Below are 25673 nucleotides of genomic sequence, written 5' to 3'. Positions count from 1 at the left end.
TGTCTTACGGAGTTTGTCCAGCCTGTAGAAATGTAGATAAAAACTGAAGCCAGGGCTGTAGTGACTCCTGCCAGAGCTCGGGACTATGCCAGAGTGTGCAGTGTAGATGCCATCTGCGGCCCAAAGGGATTTTAATCAGCTGAACTGAGCAACTGGTCCTGGGAGGCCCAGGCAAGGCAACAACCTAGCAGCACAACCAAAGGGGATTCAGGCCATACACTAGGGGAAGGTGTTGGACTAAGTCCCCAGGGCCCAGTCCCGCCTTGATTCCAGAACTTATTCCTGTGGTCAGAAGTCGCCAAAGCTCTTGGCCCTATGGAACACCACCTTGGCGCTGAGCACAGAGAAGTGCTTCTTGTCCTTAGCTGTTCACAAGACAAGGCGCAAAGTGTCTTTAGTCGGGGCTGACCACTAGGGGGACCTCCACGCCAGGTCGCGGGGTTCGAGGGCAGCCGGACTCCAGTGGGACACAGAGCCTTCCAGACGGGTTCATCAGAGACAGGGAATGAGGCTGCCTTCAGGCCAACCTCAACTTGGACTGGATCCTACGGGTCCGGGAAGTCCGGACACCCAAAGTGTTGCTACTCTGGGTGTGCCTCCAATCGGTTTTTCCGTGGCTTCTCTCTTTGCAACTCTAGATACAAATTGCTTTTCTGCTTCCTCGTTTTCATTTCCTACGGCCGGGGAATGAATGGTGCTGAAGGGCTGAAGAAGCCCAGGGGACAGGCAGCACCAGAGCCAGGAACCGCCCGTCGGTGTCTCCGGGACCGGAAGGGTGCAGGGCGGGGAGGCAACAGGAGCGGGGCGGGGCTCACGGGGGCGTGGTCTGCGGGAGGCGGGGCTTGTAGCACCGTCCAGGGGGCGGGGCCACGGCTGGGCTGACTAGGCGAAGGCAGGTTCGAAAGGGCGGAGTTGACGAGGCCGGTCCCCGAGGACAGGGAACCGGTGGCGGACCGGTCCCTGCGGACCGCCGCGGAGCCCGAGAAGGAAGGGGAGTGGAGGGGCGGTCCCAGGGGAAGGAGGGCGGGGAGAAGCGGGGGCTCCGGGACGAGCCTCCTGTGGGTCCCGCCCCCGTCACGTGGGCTCCAGACCCGGCCGCTGCCGCTCGGTCCGCTGGTTGGTCGGTCAGTTGGTCGGTGGGTCAGTGGCCTGCAGCTCGGTTCGCGGCTCTCATGTTCGGAGGTGGGAGGGACACGGGAGCGGCCCTCACACCTGAGCCGCCCGGAGAGGAGCCCAGCACCCAGGTCAGTGGGCTGTCCCCACGCCCCAGGTCCCCTGCGCGTTCCGGGCCGGGAGCCCCCCGCGGGTACATTGCCTAGGTAACCGAAAGCCCCCAGATTCAAGAACCACTCGAGGAGTGGGGGTCAGTGCCAGTTAGGGCCCCAGAGTGGGTCCCAGATGCGAGGGCAGGAACCCTCTTCCTCTTCTCTGGCCAGAAGACTGGGAGGAGGGTATAACTCCCGAGGAGGATTTGCTTCGAATTTTCACCCAACCCTGCCTGGGATCCATGGACAATCCGCGCCCCTGCAGGTGCCAGCATGGCCCTGGAGATGCGCTGGATGGTCATTCACTTCAGTTTCGTGCGGTATGTCACGGAAGCATCAGAGTAACTAGAGAGCACAAGTCGGGGGGGGGGCCCCCCCCCCAAGGCCAGGCAGCTAAGTGTCTCTTTGCCCAAGCATATCTGTTCAGTGTGGTCAGATGCAACGCCTCGACTGAGACCAACTCTATACTCTAATTGCAAAAATGCAACATGCCATCAAAGTCTCAAGCCACTGCAGTCCCAGGAGACTGCCAGATGGGGATGGTCCTACTTAAAAGTGGGCTCCTCCTCTCCCTCATGACATCCCAACTCCAGACCCGCAGTTTTTCTTCAAATGAAAATAAGATTATGTATTTAAAAGCTAGAATTTCCAAAGTTTGTGTAGGATTGAAACAGGTATTCTAACTAGTGTTAAATCCTCTTAAAAAACAAACCCAGAGTGTTGTAGTTTGCTTTCAGAGCAGCTGGATATTTGGTATCGGTGGGTCCCCTTTTGCATATTTTGGTCTACTTCCTATCTTTCTCTCCATTTGTCTCTTTCCTTTCCCAGTTACTTAATTGATTATAATACAAATTGGAAGTGTTTCCAAATTGTATGTTGCATTTTGTGAAGTTAAATGCCCAACTACAGGAAGGTAGTTGGCTGTGCACAAAATTCATCTTCAAGATGTTCAGTCTTTGATTATTGTTTGTATCTGGAAAACAAAATATTATTTGATTTCGAGATTATTTCTCTCTTGGGGTTGGAAGGCAGCCCATTAGTATTCTGCTTAAATTCATATTTAAACAACTATGAAGTGGGAGATGAGAGAGATTAGTGCATTTCTCACTGCATTCATACATGATTTTATTCATACACTTATTATTCTTACTTAGAAATTAGATGATGTGCCAGTTATTAGCTTATTGCTACTGGGGGGGACAAACTGAGAATCATGGTCTCTTCTTTACTGGGGTAGCTATGGCAGGTGCACTGGTTTTAAGACCATGCACTGGTTTTAAGTACAATGACAAATGCCCTGAAGGAGGGAAGAGCAAAGAGTTGTGGGAATTCCTGTCTTTCACCTGAGCAGGGAAGATCTGGGATAATTTCAAGAAAGGGGTGATGTGTGTGATCCATCTCGGAGGATTTCTCCTGGGCGTCTCCAGGCAGAGGTGGGTAGAGCATGACCTGGGCTGAGATCTGTGTAGGCAGGGCAAGCACCAGCTAGTCATGAGAAGTGGCAAGTGGTCTAACTGGACTCCCGGAGCAAGTGCTAGACAATAAAGCTGGTGACAAGGATGAAACATGGCCCCAGTGGGCCGTGAAAGCCAGGTGCAGAAGTCTGGACTTAGAAAGCATGGAGCCAGTGACAGGTTTTAATCAAGGGATTGACTGTGAGCTTCTCAAAGTCCAGGACCTTGGCCCTTGACCCTCCCAACCCCTAGCCAGACGGGGAGAAAATCCAGTAAATATTTGTGGAATGAATGGTCAGGCAACCCTTTGGAGCTGAGCTTCTCAACCTTTAACAAGCTTAAGAATCACGAGGGGGGGTCTTAATTCAAATGCAGATTCTGATTCCTACCTAGGTCAGGGGTGGAACCTGATCTGCCTTTCTAACACATTCCAGGGTGGGGCTCTTCACTATCTATGGCAAGGATTAAGGACCTTGGTTTGCAAACCTGGGGAGCTTTTAAACTGTTTGGATGAAGTGGGTCCGGGATGGTGTTCCCAAGTTCCCCCAGGGGTGATTCTGATGAAGGCCAAGGTGGAGCCTGCTCTAGCCCACTGTGGCTGTGGCAAGGAGTGAGCAGAGTGGAAAGACCCTGGGATGGAGGGACCAGTTAGGACATTGAAAATCCACCAGCATAGAAGCGGTGAGGCCTTCTATTGGGCCTGAGTGGGACAGGTGGGAGAGACTTTGGAAAGACAGAATCTGTGGGCCAGGGGGCCAGGGAGTATGTGGTATCTGTCTTCAGACTGACCGGACTGCTTCCAGCAGTGAGGATAGGGGAATGATTCCGAGACAATTCAGCTTTGGAGAATGGCATGCCCTTTAGGCTCTACCATTTGACATAATAACATTTGGAAGTTGGTTTTAACGTGGATGTCAGAATTTTTTATATTTTTTTTTTTCTGAAATACAAACCTGTTCATGACTTCCCTGCTTAAAATCCTCTGGCTGATCCCCTCTTGCAAAATATCAGGAGGAAAAGCTAATATGAATGCAACTAATGAGGTATCTAGACATTTATTAAGTTCCCAGACTGTGCACCCCCATTTGAGAGGCGACACTTGGGTGGGGGGAGATGTGACATTGTCACCACTTGGTGTGGGCACAACTAGGCTGAAGCTTTTGGCAGCTTTGTTTTTTCTGGAGTCACTATTTTTCCTGCTTCCTCTTTGCGGTGGTTCCACTTTATGTTTCCTGGCATCAGTCTTTGGTTTCAACACTTGCTGGCATCTAGGTGTCTCGGTTTTCAAAGAGCCCACAGGTGGTTTCAGAAAGGTGGGCTATATCCCTTATAGACTCTGAGAGCCAGGTATCCTTAGCCCTTGCAGAGCTTTAAGACACCCATTCTTATCTCTGACACACTCAGTAAATAATCTGGGAGATGCAATCTGTTTAGCTTCAAACCCAGATCTCCTCAAGGCCTTGCGATTTTCCAGGGGGCTGCTAACACAGCTTTGTCTTCAGGAAATTTAAGATTTTTACTTAGTGCTCCTAGGTAATTCTTACTTTGGTGCTCCTCTATAATTCTTGCTTTCATTTCCTCTGTCTGTCACGTATGCCCTTATGCACACAGAGAACTGACTCTTCACTGTGCACCATGCTCTTAGTCACCATGTTCCATGTCATGTAGTCATTTGGCCCTGTAACGTATCTGTGGATGGAAGGTCTGCACAAGATGGGATAGGGCTGCCTCCCTGATAGGATAAAGTATAACATCCTTCTTTGGCCTTCCAGGCTCTGCAAAGGCTGGCAATAATGTAGCTCGCCAGCTGTATCTCCACTGTTCCCCAAACTGAGTAGCTCAAGAGATCCTATCTTTTGTGCCTCTCTGTCTTTGCACGCACTATTTGCTCTTCATGGAAAGCTTTTTGTCTGCCCCATGAGCTGAACGGACTCTTATTAACTTCAGGATGCAGATCAAACTCTTGAAGCACCTCTCCTCCCCACACCTCCAAGTCACTTTTACTCTTCTCTCTAGTACATACATGTAGCATCAACTGGAGAACTGTGCTATGGTCCTGAGGCGCCTTATTGGCGTGTCTCTGTCCACACCCACTCTAGACTCTTGTGTGCAGCCCTACATCTCGCAGATGTCCGGGAAGAGTTTGTGATAAACATGGGCCTGGAGCTGGCTGGTTTTGCAATGTCTGCTTCAGTAAAAGGGGAAAAGAGTAGGCTATTCTGCACAGGTGATGAGGGAAGAAACAAGAACAGAACCTGAAAGACTGGGACAAGCCCAGTGAGGAGTGTCCCACATGGCTAGAGTCAGAGGGTGGAGTGGGGAGGGGACACTGGGAGAGGTGAGACTGCAGTCTTAGGCTGGGGAGAGGTCAGGGAAGGCCATGAGCATTGAAGCTAAGGAATTGACATTTTCTTCTCATGATATTGAAGGCCTTTTGGTGTGGAAAACACGTGGTGAGCTCTCTGCTTTCAGGAGGATTCAGGGCTGAAAAGGGCAGGTTGCAGGACCAAGGAGCAACTTCCTGTGAGAATATGCTCTTGGAATAACCCATAGAGGTAGCTTAGGGTGTAAATCAAGGCAATGGCAATAGAGATGGAGAGTGAGTGATCTTGTCCAGAAATCCTGCAGGATTTGGTGACTGACTGGATTTGAGGGAGAGGGAAAGGCATCAAATTGGACACTGACACTTTGTGCTAATGTGCTGGGAGAAGAACGAGGCATTGTTAGTAGCATGAGAGCAAGGAGGAGATTCTTGGAAGGGGGAAGGGAAATGAGGATGGTTGATTCCTTTTGGAATCAGAAGAGAGCCTTGAGTAGTTTCTCATATCACACACACACACATACACACACACACTCACACACACACACACACACACACACACACACACAAATGGTGAAGCTACCCAAAGGAACCTATGCAGGGTCACCTGCTGCTGGTGGCAGAAGCCAGGCCTCCTGGCCCTGTGGCCTGGGCCTCTTTGTAGCACTGTGAGTTGGCCAGAGAAGAGCTGCCAGAGGTCCAGATGGAGATTCCATTAGGCAGTGAAAAATGGGAAAAAGACCAGGTTTAGGGTGAATTCAGTCTGCAGAGCAGCTAAAGCTGGAATCTTAGAGGTCAAGAATTCAGAAGGGAGTCTGTTGGTAGCCATTGCCAATGGGGGTTTGAAGGCTCATGCGTCCTCTTTTCTGTCCTATGGCCTACTATATGTGGGCTGATGGAAAGTAGGGAGAGTTTTATGGTATGGACACTCATACTTGTTAGTGCTCCATGTTGGTACATGTGTATCGAATGGTTTTTCTGGGAATACAACCACCAATCTGTCAGTTCTGTGGAAAGATATATTCCAAAACCCCCACACTTTTGCCCCCCCCCCCGACAAAGTTTAGGGACGCATCCAATGAGTCCCGAGAAGTGGCCTGTGCAGTGTTGGAGTGGGGGGTGGGGGGTGGCACCCATCCGGGGAAGGCATCCAGCCTTAGGGACCTCGTTCCTCCAAGCAGAGGCCTGTGAGTAGGGCCAGTGTCAGGGGGCCAGATGGATGGGGGAGGCCCATAGCTGTCAGGGGAGGGGAGAAGACCTTATCTAGAGTCTGACTGATGCCTGGAGACTCAGTGACCCTGAGGCTGGATTTCCTCTCCTCCTCCTCTCTCCCTTCCACACCTTTCTGTCTGGCCAGGTCCCTCACTCTCCAGCCTCCCAAGGACAGGTCCTGCCTTTGCCATGGCACAGCGTCACCTTAGTTTGCTAAGACAGAGCTGGGCTAATGCATGTCAAACACTTAGATTATTGCCTGGTATGTGGTAATTGCCAAGAGAAAACAAAGACAAGGAAGCCTGGGGTTCAACTTCGAGGGAAAACTTGTCAAGCCTCCTGGCTCTTTTGAATTATGCAGCTGGATCTCTGGGAAGTTTCTACCTTATCTTGTTTTGATTTTTTGTTTTTGTGCTATTAATTAATTAATTAATTAATTTATTCTTACTGATACTAAAATGAGTGCAGGGCCTTCTCATCCATGGTAAAGAATCAAGGATAGCCATGGATTGCAGACTTGGGACTTGGGTTGTCCAGGAATGACTCAGGAATGACTTATGCAGAGGTGAGTGGGTGGAGGGCCTTCTGACAAATCTCCAAGAACAGATTCTTAACCCAGGTGAGGCTGTTCAGGGGAATTGATGGCAGCCTGGCCTCTCCTCAGGCCTATAGCTGCTGAGCCGGTCTCAGGCGGCTCTGCTTTGGGTATATCTGTTTCTTCCTGGTGATGAGGACAGGCATAAGGAAGGGTTCATCCAAAATCCTAGGGTTGAGCTCTGTCTGCTCAGGGACAGCCACTGCTTGCTGGTTGCTGGGAGTGTGCTCAGTGGGCATAGTCAGAACTCCTGCCCAGACTCCCGGGTGAAAACGTAAATCCACGGTGAGTTGTGTGCATGGTTGGAATGTACCAGTCACATGTAGCTGGGCCTCTCAGCTGGGCAGGGACCACTCTAACTGGGAGGGCCACCCTTATGACTGCACTGCTATCCCAAGAAGTCTTAGCAAGCTTCTCCAACCTGCTTCTGGCAGAAAAGCCCAGAAATCTCTGCCAAAAGGAACTCTTAAGGTTGATAAACCGTGTGTGTGTGTGTGAGAGAGAGAGAGAGAGAGAGAGAGAGAGAGAGAGAGGGAAGGAAGGAAGGAAGGAAGGGTGGGAAGGAGGAAAGAAAGGAAGGAAGGGAAAGAGAGAGAGAGAGAAAGAGGTGGTTGTATAGGAGCCAAAGGTCTGTTGTAGGGATTAGGGAAGAGAGGAGGGCAGAGCCACAGCTGAGGCCAGGAACACCAAGAATCAGTTACCTTTGTTTCTTACATGCACTCGTGGCAACTCCACTCTCTTCAGGGGCAACAGTCCTTCTCCCAACACAGGGCCTTGCTTCCCCTGAATCAAAGAGGTTTTTGCAGGAATAGCTAGCTGGACACTGCGTGGCTTCACCAAGGCAAAAGAGGTGTCGGCAGACTGGCCCCACGGAAAGCTGCCTCCAGAAGAAGGATATGGGGGGCTTCCGGCTTTGATGGGGTTTACAAAGGGCTTGTCTCATGAGGTGGGTGATGTTATTCCCATTTCACGGGAGGCAAATACGTGCCAGAGAAGTGATTTTTTAAAAAAGACCCAGAGTTTTAGATTTAATTTATTGTCCAAATTGGGACACTCAAGAGAGAAAGGAGGCAGACAAATGCTGGGTGGGGTCCTGGGGTGAGAGGACTATCTTGGGTGTACCAGGGATGTGGTGTCGAACTCCAGATTCAGTAAGCAACCAGGTCAGGTAAGGGGGGGGGGGGGGGGTGGTGGCTGGGGGACTGGAGAGAGAGGATTGCAGTAGGGGGAGGGGAGACGTTAGAACTTGAATTTGGACGGGAAAGGAAGATTCTTCTTAATTCAACATTTTACCAAAGCAAAGGAATAGTTCTTGGCTCTGACACCTGACCTTGACTGGATGTCATGAAAAAGTTTTATTACATAAGCTCTTCCTGTGACCAGCCAAGACATCTGGTTCTTCTATGCAGTGCCGCTCACCCGGTAACAACAACAACCACCCTGTGCGTCCATCTAGGTTTTCGCCGCGCCAGCTCACTGGAACTGCATAGTGCCTCGGGCGGGGATTATTGTCCTGCTTCTGGAGATGAGGAAACTGACTCCTGCCTATCCCCCTCCTTCCAGCATGGCGGGCAGCAGGTGTTCTCCACCATGAGGACCTGGCCTCCCTGATCTCCGAGGTCCCTGCTAGCTCTAGAGTATGGACTTTGAACCAGACAGGCCTCCCTTTAAACCCCCCTTAAATCCCCCTGTACACAGATTTTCTGTCGCTGCTTTGAGCTTTAAGTTCCTCATCTGTTAAATGGGAACAATAATAAGCCTATTTCATTTGGTTCTTGTGATGATGAAATGAGAGGATGCACATACCGTGTTGCCTGTGGTGCTTGGCTCATCCCATGTCATCCTCAGGAAGCCCGGAAAAAACTACGTTGTCAAGAAGAGTGATTTATATCATCTAGCGGGCTTATTCTGAAACTTCGGAGCAAGTAGCGTTCTCTGGGCCTCTAGATGTGACACGGAAGGGGCAACCCTGGTGAAGGTGAGCAGGGAGTCCATAAGGCAGAAGTACATGGCAGCCTGGTTTCAGATGGCTGGTCACCCATGTATAGGATGAAGGCAGCAGAGAGAGCTGAGCACCCAAACCAGCTCTGTGAGATGTGGCATGTGGCAGGGAGGTGCAGAGTCCTGCCTGCAGACTCCAAAAATCAATGGTGTGAGTTTCCTACCTGACCATGTGGAAAAGCCCATATAGGTTGCCTTAGCCTGGTTGCATTAATAGAAGTCCTGGCTTTAGACCTTGCTAGAAGATCATCCCACTTTTTCCTGCACTGGCCAAGGCTGGACACACCACACTCTGGGAGTAGGTGGAGGAGGGATGCTCTCTGCTGCAAAGCTGGAGTCTGTGCTCTGCAAGGTTTGAAAGGACTTGAGAACTGACAGGAAGACACCAGGGCCATGACTGATTTTCAGGTCGGACCTATCTTGTTGTGTGTTGCTCAGAGGGCAGAGTTGGGAGTCCATGGTGGTGATGGGAGAGAGAATTAGAGAAGAGGCAGATTTCAGTTCGCACTGATGTAAGAAATTCCACAGAATTCACGCTGATCTTTAGGGGAAGGCAGCAGTCTTACAGCCTGTGTTGTGGTCTATGTAAAGAGGGCGTTGTCCAAACGGTATTGGTTAGAGAGAAGTTTGCAAAATAGTAGGGGAGGCAGATTTGCTGGGAGGTCTAACTAAGAGAACAGCAGGACTGTGGGGGATAGTTGGCTTCTGAGCAGAGATGAGTTGCAGCAAACGCAGGGTGGGATGAAGGCGGGAGGCCGGGAGGGGGTGGCTGCAAACTCTGCAGGACTTTCTCTGTCCCAAGCCACAGGCCAAAGTCCTGCCCTGTAACAGGGTTTGGGAGAGAAGCTTTGTGGCCTGAAACTCTGAAGCTGTGACCCCAAAGAAGTGATTAGACTCTGTGCATTCTCTGTTCATGCCTACCTTGGCTCAGCCACCTATCCGGGGCTCGAAGTCTCTTACAGACTCATGGTCACCCCTTGAAGATTTTGAGAACACAGCATCCTGGCATCTGAAGAACCTGGGCCATGTGGTCTGAGGCACTGGCTCACAGCATCCAAGAGGGGATGGCAGGTATAGGAAGGAGACATCCAGGAAGGCACTGGGCACGACAGTGGGAAGTCTGACTGTCTGTCTGCAGCCTGGGCTGCAGAGTGAGCTTCCAGCCCTAAAAGGAGCCGGGGAAGGGCTGTGGGCAGCAGGGCCTTATTCAAGTAGGCTGAGGTTTTGGGTGGGGTGTATGGGCGGAGGATGGAGAGTGTTGTGGTTAAGCAACGTGGATGCCTGTGGGGCACGCTATCCTGGCCTGGTTGGCAGGGAGGGAGGCCAGGGACGCCCTAAAGTCAGAACTGGCCCACTGGATCTAAGGAAAGTCCCCCTTTCAGGAGCAGAGGTAGAGCATAATTCTAAGTACTCTGGAGGCAATAAACTTGTGACCTCATTTATTATTTCAGGCACTGAATGATTTTTGACCATCCTCTATGCTGAGGACTGGGATGATGGGAACATGAGAGGAGTGAGACATGTCCTCTGCTTGGATAGCACTTAAGGAGTGTACTCCTTTCTCAAAACAGGCAATAATGACCAAACCACAGAGAGAACATTCAGAGAAAGAAGCGTTTGGGGTACCTGGCTTGCTGAGGAAGTGGCATTTGAGATGTGTCTGGAAGGAAAGATGGGGAACAGAGACTCCCCTTCCTCTGGGTGAAGGGCATTTCTGGCTCAGGGAACAGCAATGCACAAAGGAAGGTGTGGGGATGGTGAATTAAGAGGCGGTTGCAGACAACAGCCAGGGGTTTGCTTTGGCTACAACTGAGGAATGGGGTTATATGGGTAACTGGGATTGGAAATCATCATTTATTAAGTCCCCGCCGGGCGTCAGGGACCGAGCACAGAGCCATCTGTGCTGATGTACATCTCACAGGGGCCTCTCAGGGCTTTCACCCAGCAGGAAAAGTGACTTTCCTAAGGTTCCCTAACTGGCAAGAGGCTGAAATAAGACTTACGCCTGGTCTACCTGATCCTCAAACCCATGTTTTTTCCACTCTATCTTGCCACCATGTTGAGAGGTCAGATTATTCAGAGTCTTAAATTTACCATGAAGATCCAGTTCTTCATGTTGAGGTGGGAAGATGGTCAGTCTGCACGTGTCGGATGACATTAACCTGTGAGAAGCACTTGGTGGACGTGACCAGATTGTTAAGGATACACAGCCAGCCCCAATAAGTATATATGTACACACACAAAGACCTATTTGGAAGTAAGTCTCTAAAATAGTAGGAAGTTGCATAGTTCCGTGGTGCCATAGAAACTGTTACTTCCTGAGCACCATAGGCAATTGCTGATTTCCTGGCTGGATTCCTCCCACTCTATAAAGTACATGAGAATGGGGCAAGATAACCTGGAATCTAATCTAATTTCTACAAAAAGCCTCTTGGCTTAGCTACTTTATCATTAGTGACAAGTTGCCTACAACCCACCTCATCTGTTGGAGACCCCAGGGTGTCAGCCGTAAAGGGATATGTAAGATGGTGCTCTGGATTGGGTTGGAAGGTGGGGTGAGGGACTAGAGTCAGAGAAACCTCGGCAGTAACCCAGGTAGGGGTGTGGGGGTGGAGAGAGGCCAACACTGTTCAGTAAACTGGCTGGGAGCCTGCCTGTGCAGGGGTGTCGAGTGGGGGCTGGGGTGCCTGTGTGAAAGGAGAGCACCGTTTCCACCAAGCATGTTCAGGCTCTGAGCAGGTGGGTGCTGGTGGTGGCTGCCTGCTGAAGGTGGGCTCCTTCCTTATCTTGTATGCTATAGAGCCAGCCAGTCCTTATTGCTGATTGTGCCTGTGTCTACCCAGGGCCCCATCCTCTCTGTTCAGCTTGGCTGTACAGCCGGAGCTCAGAACCCAGATCCAGCCACAGCCTCTTCTTTAGGGTGGACCCGGGGTCCTTCGGGCTGCCCAATGGGACGCTTCCCCTCAGCCTGGAGAGAAAGCCTGAGAAGACCACCTTAGGGAGGCTGGGTACAGATTGGGTAATATCTCGGCTGCAGAGACTCGGGATCTCATGTTAACAGGAGACTTCAGGTGGGACAGTGCCCTCCCTCTGTGTCCTGCCTACTAATCAGGAGCACTTTGAAAACTGTTAAGGGCTGCTCCAGGGTCATGAATCTAGTCCTCAAATGTCATGGTTATTTGTATTTGAGAGAGAATTTTATTTTATTTTTTACTTTTTTTAACGTTTTATTTTTTTAAATATGAAATTTATTGTAAAAACCACATAACTTTCAACAGAGAGCAAGAGAGGGGAGGGGCAGAGAAAGAGAGAGACACACAGACTCTGAAGCCGGCTCCAGGCTGTGAGGTGTCAGCACAGAGCCCAACGCGGGGCTTGAACTCACGAGCTGTGAGATCATGACCTGCGCTGAAGCCAGACACTTAGCTGACTAGGCCACCCAGGTGCCCCTGAAAGAGAATTTTAAATAAATCTAGCGACAGTTGAATGAGGGATGGCGTGAGAAGGCTTCCACAGGCTACATGAGACCCACGTCTTGTTGCATCACTGTCACACACCACGTATGGCAACCTTTCCTAAGTAATCCCGGGAGCAATTGCCCGTTTGGCCATAGGTAGGTGTTCTGTGAGAGTGTGATGTCCACAGGGAGCAATTGTGGGGCCTCTCTGGGCCACCAGGACAACTTGACCATCTTCTGTCAAAGCCACCTCTGAATTAAATGGGCTCTCCTGACACCAGTGCCCAGGGCCAGGGACCTCCTGCTCCATGAATGTGGTCAGGACCTGGCCCTTCCTGCCCCCAACCCCAGGAGCCCAGCTTCAGCTTCAGCCTCCATGTTTGGGGTCTCCCAAATCCATCTCCCGGCTGTGACTTCTCTGCCAGGTGCCTGCCTGGCCCGTGAACAACATAAACCCTGCCTGCTCACTGTCCCAAAGTGAGGTGCCTGAGAGACCCTGGTGGAATGGCTGAGAAAGCTGCCAAGGGGCTCTAAGAGTAAGCACAAGATCAATGGACACTTTCTGCTCTGGAAGACTTGGTGGCCTGGACCTTTCTGTCCAATACTGCTAGAGAATCACAGAAAGTTTGGAGCACGTGTGCTGTGTTTGTAGCCCCAGGGTCTGCCTAACTGGGAGCTGGCTCCAAGGGATTTGGTAACTTCTCAAAGGGAGTCAGTGTCATGTATTTTTTCCCCTAACCCCAGCAGTTAGGGCCTGATAAGAGGTCTTGGCCAAGTCCGTCTTCTGGAATAGTGCACCTAGGGACATGTTCTCTGAGAGGAGAGAGGCAATGTGTTGCAAATCTACTGGGCCGGGCACTGAGCGGGGTGGTTTACTCTGTCCTCTCTCGTAACCCTCCGGCCAGCCCTGTGTGAGGCAGGTATTATTATCTCCATTACATAGTAACCTGAGAGGTTAATATCTATTACCCAAGATCAAAAACTAACCCAGCTCTAAGGAGCAAAACCAGGATTTAAACGCAAGTCTGACTGCAAAGCTTGGACTCATTCTACTGCCTCCCCCTGCTCCTCTCCTTCCTCAGGGGCATGGGAAGGAGTGCAGGAGCTCGGAGTTCGGAACAGGGGTGGCAGGGGGCAGGAGGGATCTCCTGTTGGTACTTCCTTCCCCTGCTATGGGTCCTTTCTACCCTTTCACTATGAATCTGAGAAATTGCTGGGGGATCTCCCATGGGAAATAGCCCTGCTGTATGGACAGGAAGTGAGAAATATGGAGAGAGGCCCCCAGGAGCAATTGCAGATGCTCCCACCACCCGGGGATCAGACCGACTGACTTCCAGGAGCGAGACCTCTTGGGCACCCGGAGAAGGGAATTCTCTAACTGGCTTGTCTTTGGTCTGCAGGAGTATGTGTGCAATGGCAGATTCCTGGATCACTTTTCTCGGGAAAACCCCCACATCACTCTGGCCTAAGTGCTGTCAGGGACAAATGTCTTGTGATAGGTGAGCTGAGATTAGTGCCCTGGGCCTTGCCCTCCTTCCCCCCATCACACGCTGGAGTTGTTGAATTGGGTTGAAGAGGAGACAGCTGGGCCCAGAGCACTTAGCTCCTTGAATGCAGCTTAAGAGCCGGTCAGCTGCCACGTCTCAGAGTTTCCTCCTTGAAGCCCAACAAAGTCTGGCCTTGATCCCTGGTCATGTCCCATTTGGAGCTGACTTGCAAAGATAGATAAAGGACTATGAGGAACTGTCCCTACCTGGATGTTGTTTAAGTCTTCCTTAGACTGACAGGGATGGGGAACAGGGCCCCACATCTCTGGAGAGGAGGCCCTGTGTCCGCAGGTTAGCGTGTCCGGGATCAGACTGGGGCGGGTCCTAGCTTGTTAGCCCTGCCATAACAACACACAGAGATTAGCTGGACTAAATGACAGAAATGTGTTGTCTCTCAGGTGGGAGGCTGGAAGTCCAAGATCAAGGTGTCGGCGGGCTTGGTTTCCTCTGAGGCCTCTGTCTTTGACTTGTAAATGGTCATCTCCCTGTGTCCTCACATGGTCTTCCCTCTGTACCCATCTGTGTCCTTATGAGAACACCAGTCATGTTGGATTAGGGTCCACCCCCATGACCTCGTTTTAACTTAATTATCTCTTTAAAGAGTATGCTTCTAAAGATAGTCACCTTCTAAGGTACTGGGTGTTGGGACTTCAACATACGAATTTGGGGAGGGGGATACGCTTTGGCCTATGACAGGATGTTTCCCAAATCCTCAGTGAACAAGCCTCCGTGTCCTGGTGAGGTAAGAGAGGCAGTCACTGCCGGTCCTGCCGAGGCACCAGGAGAGGAAGGTAGGCCCAACGCAGTCAGTGCAGGAGGCTTGATTGGCCTTGTCCAAAGGCTCAGCCCCCAAAAGTCCAGGCCGGGCAGTTCCCTTGTAGTCTAGGCTCTCTAGCAGCAGTGGGTTCTGTGTGCCGTCTTCATCTGCCTCCCATGTGGTCCTCAGGCCTCCAGTGAAGACAGAGCTGCTAATACCCTACTAATGAAAACCCTCCAGCCCAGGCCTACAGAGGAAGCCCCTTTCTCCTTACAGAGGCAGGAGCCAGGCTGTCCTTGCCAGTGCACACAGCCTGCCTTTAGGGAAATTCCCTGGTCTCTTACTGGTCTAAACGTTTTCCCCCCAGTGCAAAAAGAAAACTGTTGCATCGATTCAAAATTAAACTGTTTGACAAGTGTTGAAATGAAGCCTCAAAAGACAGAATAAACTTTGATTAATCCAGTTAGTATTTACCTAAAGCCTGCCAAATTCTGGGGTCTGTGCTCCCCCTGAGCCAGCTTGGGAGGCACATAGGAGGTAGCCAGCTACAGGCTACAGTTATGTATGAGGCCCCTGAACATTCTAGATGATAGAGAAAACTCGCCAATTCAGATCTGTTGTTTTTTTTTTTCTTGTTGCTTAGCATTGTAAAATAATAGAATAAGTGGAAATGCCTGGTTTTATCATCTGTTAGGGGAAGTTACGTTCTCTTCTCCCATCAGTCCTGTGGAAATCTACCTGCATTCACCACTTGTCCCTAGGTTGTGCCAGGGCCAAGCACGGTCAAGTCATTCTTACAGCAGAGCTCCTTCACCTCTGAGGATTAGTCCACGAAGAGGGGGTCTCGTGTACAGAGAAAGTGAGAGGGGAGAGGCTGCCATGGACGACTCCCCACCTTTATTCAGAAAGGTGGCCAAGCTCGCTCGTGCTCTTTCTCACATGCCCCTCCTCCTTTTGCCCTCCACTCAGTGCACACACCTAACATCTTTCATCAGCTATCATATACTGAGTGTCTACCTGTGTGTCGGGTTCACGGCTGGGCTCTGAGGATGGGAAGGTGAATAGAACATACTCCTTGCTCTCAAGCATTTTAATTTAGAAGAGGAGACAGACATATCGAGGACTTGGACAACCAGAGCCGTAAGCAAGTTGATGCAGGTGAGTACCAAGTATGGCAGAAGCAGAGAGGAAGAGCCAGCCAGCACCTTCAGGCACCGGGGGGTGATGGTGTCAGGAAAGGCTTCCTTGGGTCGGTACATTTGGATAAGGTCTTAGAATGGGTGAGATTTAAAAGTATAGCTGGAGAAAAGCACCCCAAACAGAGGAATAGGGAAATCCTTCAGTTATTCAGGGAGTAGGAACTGGCTCAGTGGGGTTGAACTAAGTGTGGTGAGAAGTGCAGCTGGGAAGGTGGATCTTATAAGAGGGCTCAGATGGCTGAGCTAAGGAATACAGCTTTGTTCCTGAAGCAATGGGGAACCATGGAGGGTTTGGGAGCAGAGGAGTAATGCTTTGGGAAAGGTGGGTTGGAGAAGAGTCATCCAGAAGTAGGAAGCCTAGAGGAGGCCGCTTTGGCAATCAGGGAGAGGGTGGAGGCAGGGTGGAGAGATGATAAGTGTCTGAAGGAGAGTGAGCTGAGCCTTTGGTCATTTGATCAGGTGTTAGGATCTACAGAGAGCCTGAATGGCCCTGTACAAGAAGCACCATTTGTGTCACTAGGAATTGAGGTTCAAACCCCAGTTCTGGTTCTCTTGATCCCCAGCAAGGAAAGGTGGAATCCTGTGCCCCCCTCTGGAAAAGCTCAGATCCCTAACTGCTAGATTAAAAAAACAAACAAACAAACAAACACAAGGAAACCTTTGTTATAAAAAAAATTCAAACACACACAAAAGTAGAAGAAATCATATAATGAATCAATTTACTTATCAACCAGCTTCAACCATAAGCCTTTGCTGGTTATATTTTTAGGGGATATTTTTTGTGATGAAGCTTCTTGAAAGTATTCATGTTGAGGCTACATTTAAAGCATTTCTCTGAGTCTATCTATCATCAGGTTGAGGCACTGAAATGACTTGATGTCCGTTTGTTCCTCCTTGGAGGTGAGATTGTGCATGTGTGTGTTCTCCGCTGTGAGAAGGGCAGTGAGGGCAGCCTTCTTTGTGTTCTGGGGCTGAGGAAAGACACTTCTAGCAGTGCCCATCAGCGGGTAAGATTCTGTTGCCAGGGGGCAGGTGAGGTGTGGACATGGGAGAGAGTGGAGGCATGGATGGCCTTCGGGGGGCAGTTTTCAGGGTTGGACACCCTCATTATCCACTCACTGAAGGATGCCTGTGGCCTGAGAGCCTGGTCTCTGCTGAGAAAATTGACAAGACTAATCTATAAACTAAATAGCAATGAACTAATTCACTCTGGCGGGCATTGCCCAGTGGCCACAGCACAAACACCTGTCCTCCTAGACTGCCCTCCTGGCATTTCCCACAGGTGGATTACAGGGTCATCTGCAGGTTGCTGGGGATCCAGGCTCCCTGACAGAGGGCACTGTGTGGATGGTAGGGGTCACCCAAGCTGCTGTGGGGCCTCCTTGCTAGTGACGAGTACTCATACCTCCAGAGATGATGTACTGGTCACCAGTGTGCCATACAGACCAACACAGACCAGTCCTTCTATGGCCACTGCCACTTCATCCTTCACTGAGTGACCCAGGTTGGTGCGCGTTTGATAATTATTTGTACTGCGTAAGCGCTGTCTGGTTTTAGCGCCAACTGAAAAATAAGACCAAGAATCAGACAGATGGAGACTAACGCATCAGCTCTGGGGCTAATAAAGATGTTGAGAATGGCCAGTAGGGCTCCCAGTGCATCCCTTTCCTTACCTGGCATATCTACCTAGGCCAGAGATCTGGAACAAGGCAGCTCTGGAAAAAGAGAGGGAAGGGTAGGGGTTCCTTCCCCCATTCCCTCAATCAGATACTTAGCGGTCCAAGAAAGAGGATGTCAGCCCCTGTTGGATATCCCCATGGCAACACGAAACAACCAAAACGGAGGTGTGAGCAAGTTGTGGGTCAGCAGAGATGCTCTTAGACAAGTAGGGGTAGGGATGCTGTCATAAAGGAAGGAGAATCACCTTGAAGAATTAGTTTCGATGGATAGAGACTAGCGAAGGGACCATTAGTTTGAGGGGACGGCATGAGAAAGACACTGCAAAATGAGAATGCCTTCCTATGGCTGGAGTATCAAGAAATCAGAAGGGTACAGTTGGAAGTGGCCAGGCTTAGCGAGGAAGTGCTGCAGAGTGGTTAAGAATAAGACCTTGGAGTTGTACTGCCCGGGTTCAATCCCATCTCCACTGCTTCCAGGATGTGTGATTTGAGCAGTCGTTTAACCTCTGCAAGTTTCGGTTTCCTTGTCTGTAAAATTTGGATAACAATAGTTTATAAATATTGAGGTATGAGACACACATAAATATTTAGCTCGGTGCAGAATGAGTGTTTAAGAAATGGCAGCCGTTAGTATTACCATCATGTGTCCAGGACAATTTGGGGTAAGCTAACAGATGCTTAGATGCCAGACTCATGAGCTTGGATTGCTGTGGGAGAGGCCAGGTGAGAGGAGGCCCTCCAAGGCCTAGGTTCAGACACCTGAACACAGCTGGGCCTGCTGTGGGAGGGATGATATGGAGCAGCACCTCCCTGCCCAGAGCAATCCACAGGGGCCTGTCTGCTGTTTGAAGGCAAGGGCAGGTCACGGGGGAACGCATAGTGTGCAGGTCAAGCAGGCCAGGAGCTACCAAGAGAGAGCAGGACCATGCTGAGAGAGTTTCTGATCATGCTCAATCTCTGGGGCTGCTAAGAAATAGCCAGAAAGCTGAAGAGCATTTGAATGCTTTGGTCTGGAGCTTACAAAAGTAGTCTAGTGTTACGAGTTGTGAATATGGAGGTGAAGTATGGATTGTCCAGGGAGAGACTGTAGAAGAAACAGGAAGAGAGCTGAGCACAGGGACGGTGAGTGGAAGCTGAGACATAGGACATTTAGTGAAGGAAAAGGATCTGGAAGAACCCAGAGAGCTTTTTGTCCCAGATGCCAAAGGAGGAGAGCATCTCATGGGGTTTTGTGTGGATGAGATGCCAAGGAAAGCAATCCTAGCCAACAGTGACTGCCCGTCTAAGTGCTTTACTTGTATGAACTCCTGTAACCTTCACAACCACCTTTGAGACAGGTGCTTAAGTTATCCTCATCTGACAGATGAGGAAGCAGAGGCACAGGAGACCCCTGGCCAGGGAGCATTAGAGACGGGGTCTGACCACAGTCCGGCTCTACAGCTCAGCTTGTGCTTTAAGCCCACCCTTTGCTGCCTCTCACAGGAGTAAGAATGGATATAGCTTGGGGGGTGGGGGGCAGTAGCATCAAGGCACAAAAATGGAGATCTAATGGCAGCAGGCCTGGAGAGAACAGGAGGAGGTGAGAGCTTTGGTAGTGAAGCCAAGGAGAAACATGAGGTGGTGGCTGAAGGAAGGGTTTTAGAAGAGCAGAGGCTTTGATATTGGTGTGGTCCAGAGGAAGGAGTAGGAGAGGGGACAGAGGCACAGTCAGTGTAGAGAGGACACCACTGAGAGCCTGGGCCACAGTGGTACTAGATTAGGGGAGGTTTTAGGAGGCCAGAAGGGGAGTTGAGGGATTAGGTTTCTCACCAAAGAAAGATGTGTGGTAGTTTGCCGAGGCGAGTCTGGTAGGAAGGATGCACCAGATTAAAGATCTAGGTGCAGGAAGATCTGGTGGAGCTGAAGCTCCTGAACTTGCCTTCTCAGGCAGGGGGAGATGGGGCGAGCAGTGACCCGGTGGCATGAGCTGTGGAGGTGGCTGGAGGGAGGTGGGCAGGTGTCAGGGAATGATCTTGTGTGCTGACTGCTGACATACATCAGGCCCCTGCAGTAGGGGGCCTCTCCCTGCTGTCCAGGGGTGCTGAAAGGGGAAATGGAGTCAGAGGAGAGTGTGGGAAGGTTCCTAAGGTGGGCAGTGGAAGGGACAGCCTGCCATGGCCCGGTCCTCGGGGAGGGGGAATTCTGAGTGAGCTTCCCTGAGAAGGTCCTAGCATCCTGCTGCATTATTGCTGGTAAAGGACAGGCAGCTTCCAGGTAGATTCCTTCAGTGACTCCCATTGCCTGATGGGTAAAAGCCAAGTTCCAGAGAGACCACTCATAAGCTGGTCCTGGCCTCATTTGCTGTCATTCTTTCCCAGTCCTCTGGTCACACCAAGCTGTATGCATTCACGAGCATGCATGCACATGCACGTACACACACACCTGTCCCCCAACATACTTTAGGATATGTACACTCCTTACTCCGTTTGCAGTGCGTTCATATTTCTGTGTGTTGCCCATCAGAGATGCTACACTTGCTCCCTGAAACTTTCTGGGATTGCCCATACTTGCACTGGTCACTCCTTCCTCCTGCCGCCTCACCCTGAACATGCTCAGCTTCCCTCTCCCGGGAGTATACTGGGTGCCGTATTGTTGCATACGTGTCTTTCTGGAATCACAGGGCAATCTATGGTGCCCGGCACCTACCAGCTTCCCTTCGACTGATCCCCACTTGTATGAGTGGGTGAGCCTTATTATCCACAAAATGATGAGCAAACGGTCAATTTTCAAAACTCAGCTTCTCTTTGAAAGTAACTTCTGTGTGATATTTTACATGTTGCTTGCTTACTGAGCTAGTGACATTGTAATATTGCCATTAGCACTGAATTGCTATCTGAACTTAATTTTAGGGATGATGGGAATTTCAGGGAAACGATGCTTTTCTTCTCACAAAGGAATACCTTGATGACTTTAAAATTAGACCATTAACTTATCCATTTCTGAAGTCGAAGTTGGTAAAGCCAAAGTTTGTTGGCTCTGCTGTATAGATCCCAGATAGAGGCCCAGTTCTACATGGACCCTTCACATTCTAATTGACGTGGATGAGCGATGAAAGCGTTTTGACCCTTGGAAGATAAAGAAGTGGCATTCATCCATTTCCTCTTAGCATCGACTCCAGGGTTTATAGATGATGCGGGGCAAATCGTGTTTGTTAAATAGATAAATTTAGATAAATAGATAAAAATATATACATTGATTTTTAGGAGTCATGCATCTTTTATGACAGTTTCCTGTCCCATGTTTTCTTTTTTCAAGTAAAATATGATCTTGTAACAGTTGAAGGGGGTCAGGGCAGTGCACAGAATCCCCATGAAGACACTGTATGAAGGGGAGAAGTTAGCAGTGTCTTGGCCCCCGGTGTTTTGAGCCCTGTTTGTTTGGACATGGAAGCCAGCCTCCTGTCTCCCAGCCTTCACTGCTCTGAGCAAGTCTGCAGGACAAGGCAGTATGGTGGGGACAGCAAGCAGGGACTTAGGTGACAGACACACTGGACTCCATGGAAGGACTTTCAGCAACCATGTGACCTCAGGCAGTGTCTTAACATCTTTATGTCTTAGTTGCCTCTTTTGTAAAACGGGGCTGATAATTATAATACATCCCGCACAGGATGGCCAGGAAGATTAAATGAGGAAGTGAGGATGGAGTCTTTTCACAGGGGCTGCTGCTTCTGGCGCGGGCAGCTTTTTGCACACAGGTGGAAACCGCACGGGCAGGAGGTAGCGTGCCATCATCTGATGTCCTGTGGATGGTGGTAGTGGCAGGGCAGGCAGAGAGATCTCCGAGCATGTGAGGTGTTGTGGCTGCGGCGTGGTCCTTCACATCCCAGCCTGGAAGGGGATGCTCATTTGTGTCTACTCCCCAGACTTGATGTTTCCGAGACTCTCAGAAGGAAGCGAGAGAACCTTCCGCCCGAGTTCTCTAAGTGGCTGCAGTGAGCCCCACTGTAGTGAAGACACAGACGTACTTGTTGTAAACACAGTGTTAAGAGGCACGTTGATGGGGGCTTGGTGATACTCTGTCCCCTGGACACCGTCTGGCTCCCCAGCTCCTTCTTCCCAAAGGCAGAGGTTCGGGCCTGGCTGCCTGCCCCTCGATCCCTCTCCTACTTGGAGTGTCTGCATTGCTTGTCTTCGGAGATCTGCCGGGACTCTCCTCCTCAGGCCTGGGTTGAGGCCCATGGCCCTGGTCACTGAGATTGCTGTGGGCTCTTCACCACAACAAGCCCTTGGTTGGGGAAAAGGACCAGCTTGGGGGCAGAATGTTAAGAGCAGAAATGGGTGGTGAGAACAGCCAGAGGAAAGTGAAGCAAGTGTTTAAAAATCTTAAGCAAAGACCTGGAAGGAAACCCAACATCAGCTCTTCAGTGTTCCCGAAGCCCAGAAGGTCAGATGTGCTCCTTGGGTGTGAGCCACGACACCCTCACGCTCTCTCGTACCCGTTTCCTGGCCAGACCCCGTGCTCCTCCTTCTGGGCTGGGCTCCTGTGTCTCCTGCTCATATCTTTGAGGGTGCTGCTTCTCTTAAAAAGCTTGCCGTTCCCAGCAAGAGGGAGGATGTCGGCCCTGCTCCTGAGTCCCGGGGACACCTGAGCTGGGAGGAAGTCCCTGGAGGTGAGGTGTCTGCACCTGATGGTACTCACTGCGTTCTTCTGAGGAGGGAGTTGAGCTCTGTGGTCTATTCCCTTGCTACGATTGCGTGTTGGTGGGAGAGTTTTGGGGTCACGGAGCCTTGCTTGACGGGCTGTGGTTTGATGAGAAGGGCTTGAGCTCTTTGGGTAAGAGCTTAAGTGGAAGCATCTGGGTTTGGATGTGCCAAAGGAGGCCGCTGGAGGAGCAGTGACATGTGACAGGAGTTGGGCCGGGTTTTCAATGGAAGGGCCAGAAAGAAAAAGGACTCCTTCCAGCAGGTTCGGTGGAGCCGGGCTCCAGCACAAATGTTCTTAGGGATCTTTTGGAACTGGCCCCGCAGGGAGTGGCTGGGAATGCCCAGTGCACACAGCTCACTAACCTGGCACAGCGGGAAAGAGACGCTTAGCAAGAAATACTGCCTTCGTCCCCCGCTGGCCCCGGCACTGCCAGCCTGTGCCTCAGCTTAGCGCCCCGTGAGCGGTTCTGGCAGACCTCAGCCCCCCGGCCTCAGCTTAACTGGCTGACTAAACACAGCAGCCTGATCTGGGATATTTAGGTGGGAATGAGAAGCCTGTGTGTGAAAAATATGTTTGAAGCCGAAAGCGTCAAACAAATGTTTGCTATCAGACATGACTGATACTGTGATTAGAGCAGTGCAAGTTAAGTGGCTTTTTCTACCTTCAAAGGCTTTCTTCTGTTTCTCCTGTGCAGTTTTTCTTAGGCTACTTCAGCTTCTATTCATTGACAAAAGAAATCAAGGCCCCGCCTCTTCGCTTTTATTAGACTCCGATATTCACTGATGGCATTCCGTAATTCTGATGGCAGCTTCCTCGGCATCCTGGCCCCTCTGTCCTGCTCCAACCCCTCTCCTGTGACAGGACGTCTCTGTGTCCCCTGATCTCTCCTGATGGAAAGTCAATGCCTGTGGCCTTGTCCTTCAGTCCTGATACAAAGCCAGTGTCTGCAGGGCCCTGCTGTTGCCCTGAGGCCATGCGTGCCGCTTTACTGCATCGGCAGGCCCTTCCCTCTGGGGACAAAGTCCTCCAGACTGGACAGGACCTCAGGCCTCAGGGCCTCCCGGGGCCCCTGTCACCCACAGGAGCCTCTCAACTTCCGGTTTAGACCAGTGACCTCTTCATTTTTTCCATTTTCTCCTTTTTGGAATGGGAATGTCTATCCACACATGCTCTGAGCCAGGTCCAGGGCTGAACTCTGGGCTTTGGAGACTGGCCCTGCCCACAAAAAACTTAACATTCAGACGAAGTAGTCGCACATATGAGTAGCCAGTGCTCTAGAGAGTTCCAGGCGCTGTCCAGGAAATCTGTCATGGGCATGAAGAGGGGGACTGAGTTGGAGCAGTCATTTCATGGGGGGGATGGGAGGGGCTCCCTAGAATGATGATGTTGGAGCTGGACCTTGAATGAGGAGTAGGAACTGACCAGGGGGAAGGGAGGTCTTGGGCTAAAACGTTGCATGTTGGCGGGGGTGGGGAGAGCTCACAGCAAAAGCAGGTGGGGTGAAATGGTTAGTGCTCGGGGCCAGTGGGGCCAAGTGCGGCTGAGAGAATTATTGTTGCTGTGGTTGTGAACACCCAGCTTTATGCAAAGGACTTCTACACACATTATCTCCCTGACTCTCTGTAACCTCACGATGTGTATATTTTTGCCTGCCCTTTGTAAATAGGGAAAATGAAGCTCAGTGATGTTGAGGAACTTGTCCGAGGACCTAGCCCATGACAAGAAGAACGTGGGCCCAAATGCAGCCTGACTAGAGAGCGAATGCTCTTGACTACCTCATGGGTCCTTCACTTTGTCTCTGGGGTATGATCTGGTGAGCGGTTGTACAGGTGCTGGAGTGCCTTGGTTAGGTTTGTGAAATAGACCCATGCTCTTGGCAGCAGGGTGGAGCATGAGGGCTGTGTGGGGGTGAGGCTGTAGGCAGGCAAGGCAGTCAGAAAGCCATTATGGCTGTTCAGACGGGAGATGATATGTGGCCTGAAGCAGGGTGGAAGATGAGGGGACAGATGTGAGAGCGGGTGGTGAGGGAGACTTTGCTGGATGTGGATGAGAGGCCAGAAGGCCCCGGGAAACTCCCAGGTTTCTGGCTTGGCAACTGTGGTGGCATCACCAAATTGGGTGGGGGAGCATACTGGGGAAGACCATCTTTTGGGGCCCACCAAGTGTGAAGGCGTGGAGAGGGAGGTGGGCATCAACTATGTGCGGGGAGGGGGGGCGCTGCACCTGGCTTTAGTTTCCTACTGACAATGAATAGTTGTGAATCTGTGGGAGTGTCCTCAGGGTTTACTGAACGGGGGTGCCCTCAGGGGCTGAGACACAGGGAAGAGTTGCAGGGGCGACGGCTGTGCGCTGCTGTTTTCCTCCCTTTCCTAAAAAAATAAAGAGATGAGGAGACCACCTTTAGGTGGGCAGGATCAAGTTTGGTTTCCTGGAGGAATTATCTTGAAGAGAAGATGGGAATTTAGCAAAGAAAGCTGCTGGGTTGGGTATAAAGCAGGAAAGCAACTGGTGCAGTCAATTAACGAACGATTAGAATCCGTCCACTGAGGACGAGACATTTGGTTGGGATGGGTGGAGGGTTGCCTGAGGGCTAGGATGGAAGTTAAAGTTGCAACCCCGTAGGTTGAGTCCAAGTGGTAAAGGGCATGAAGTGTAGGGGCTGATTGATGGTGAGCCTCCGAGACTTTTCTAAGCAGAAAAGTGTCTGAGCTGTGTTTGCATTCTATCATTGTCTCCTCAGCTTTTTTCTCCTTTTAAGTTTATTTATTTTTGAGAGAGACGGAGAGAATGAGCAGGGGTGGGGCAGAAAGAGAGAATCCCAAGCAGGCTTTGGTCAGCACAAAGCCTGATGCAGGACTCAAACCCATAAATCGCCAGATCATGATCTGAGTCGAAACCAAGAGTTGGATGCTCAACTGACTGAGCGACCCAGGTGCCCCTCAGCTTTTTTCAGTATCAGAATCACCAGAGGAGCTAGGTCAGGTTACAAAGGTCAGGCCTCTGTGCTTGACTGGCTCTCCAGGTGACTCTGATGAACACCAGTGTTTGAGGACCACTGAGTTAGGTGAATCTTCAGTGCAAGGTGGGTGGACAGGGGTGCCTGGAGGCAGGCAGCCAGTTAGAAGGCTCTTGTAAGAGTCTAGGGTGAGGTAATGCGGGGACAGGTGAGGCTGTGGGAGCAGATGAGATCACCAGCAGTGAGCACTGGGCAAGAAGATGGTTTCTGGTCTGACTCAGCAGCACTTGGCTCCCCTGATTGCTTCCTTCTCCATCCTGAGCCCTCTGTTTGGCTTCTAGGGCACCACTTTCTCAATTCTCCTGGCTGCTCCCCCTTAGTCCCCTTTGTTGGTTCTTCTTCCTGATGGCTGCATTGTAGTGTTCCAGAGAGTTCTGGGGCCTCTTGCTTTTCTTTTCCCTTTTCATTCTTCCTTCCTTCCTTCCTTTCTCCCTTCCTCCTTTCCTTTCCTTTCCTTTCCTTTCCTTTCCTTTCCTTTCCTTTCCTTT

The 25673-nt window shown here is 50.8% G+C and overlaps 1 protein-coding gene across 5 annotated transcripts in view; it reads left to right on the top strand.

Annotated features, from left to right (window-relative positions):
- The first annotated feature begins 885 nt into the window (after nt 1-885).
- PPFIBP2 (PPFIB scaffold protein 2) overlaps nt 886-25673 on the top strand; it is a 151106-nt gene continuing 126318 nt past the window's right edge. For 2 of the 5 annotated variants that reach the window (XM_040456988.1, XM_040456984.1), the window contains exon 1: nt 886-1244. The gene's annotated coding sequence lies outside the window, so the exon portion shown is untranslated. Of the gene's footprint in view, nt 1245-1563; nt 1586-22032; nt 22135-25673 lie in introns of those variants that run through there. The other 3 variants (XM_040456987.1, XM_040456986.1, XM_040456985.1) reach the window with 3 other exon arrangements.

Source organism: Herpailurus yagouaroundi, unplaced genomic scaffold (genome assembly GCF_014898765.1).
Source record: "Herpailurus yagouaroundi ecotype Mexico unplaced genomic scaffold, PumYag 218, whole genome shotgun sequence".
Lineage (NCBI taxonomy): Eukaryota > Metazoa > Chordata > Mammalia > Carnivora > Felidae > Herpailurus > Herpailurus yagouaroundi.
This window is presented reverse-complemented; position numbering and strand designations above follow the sequence as displayed.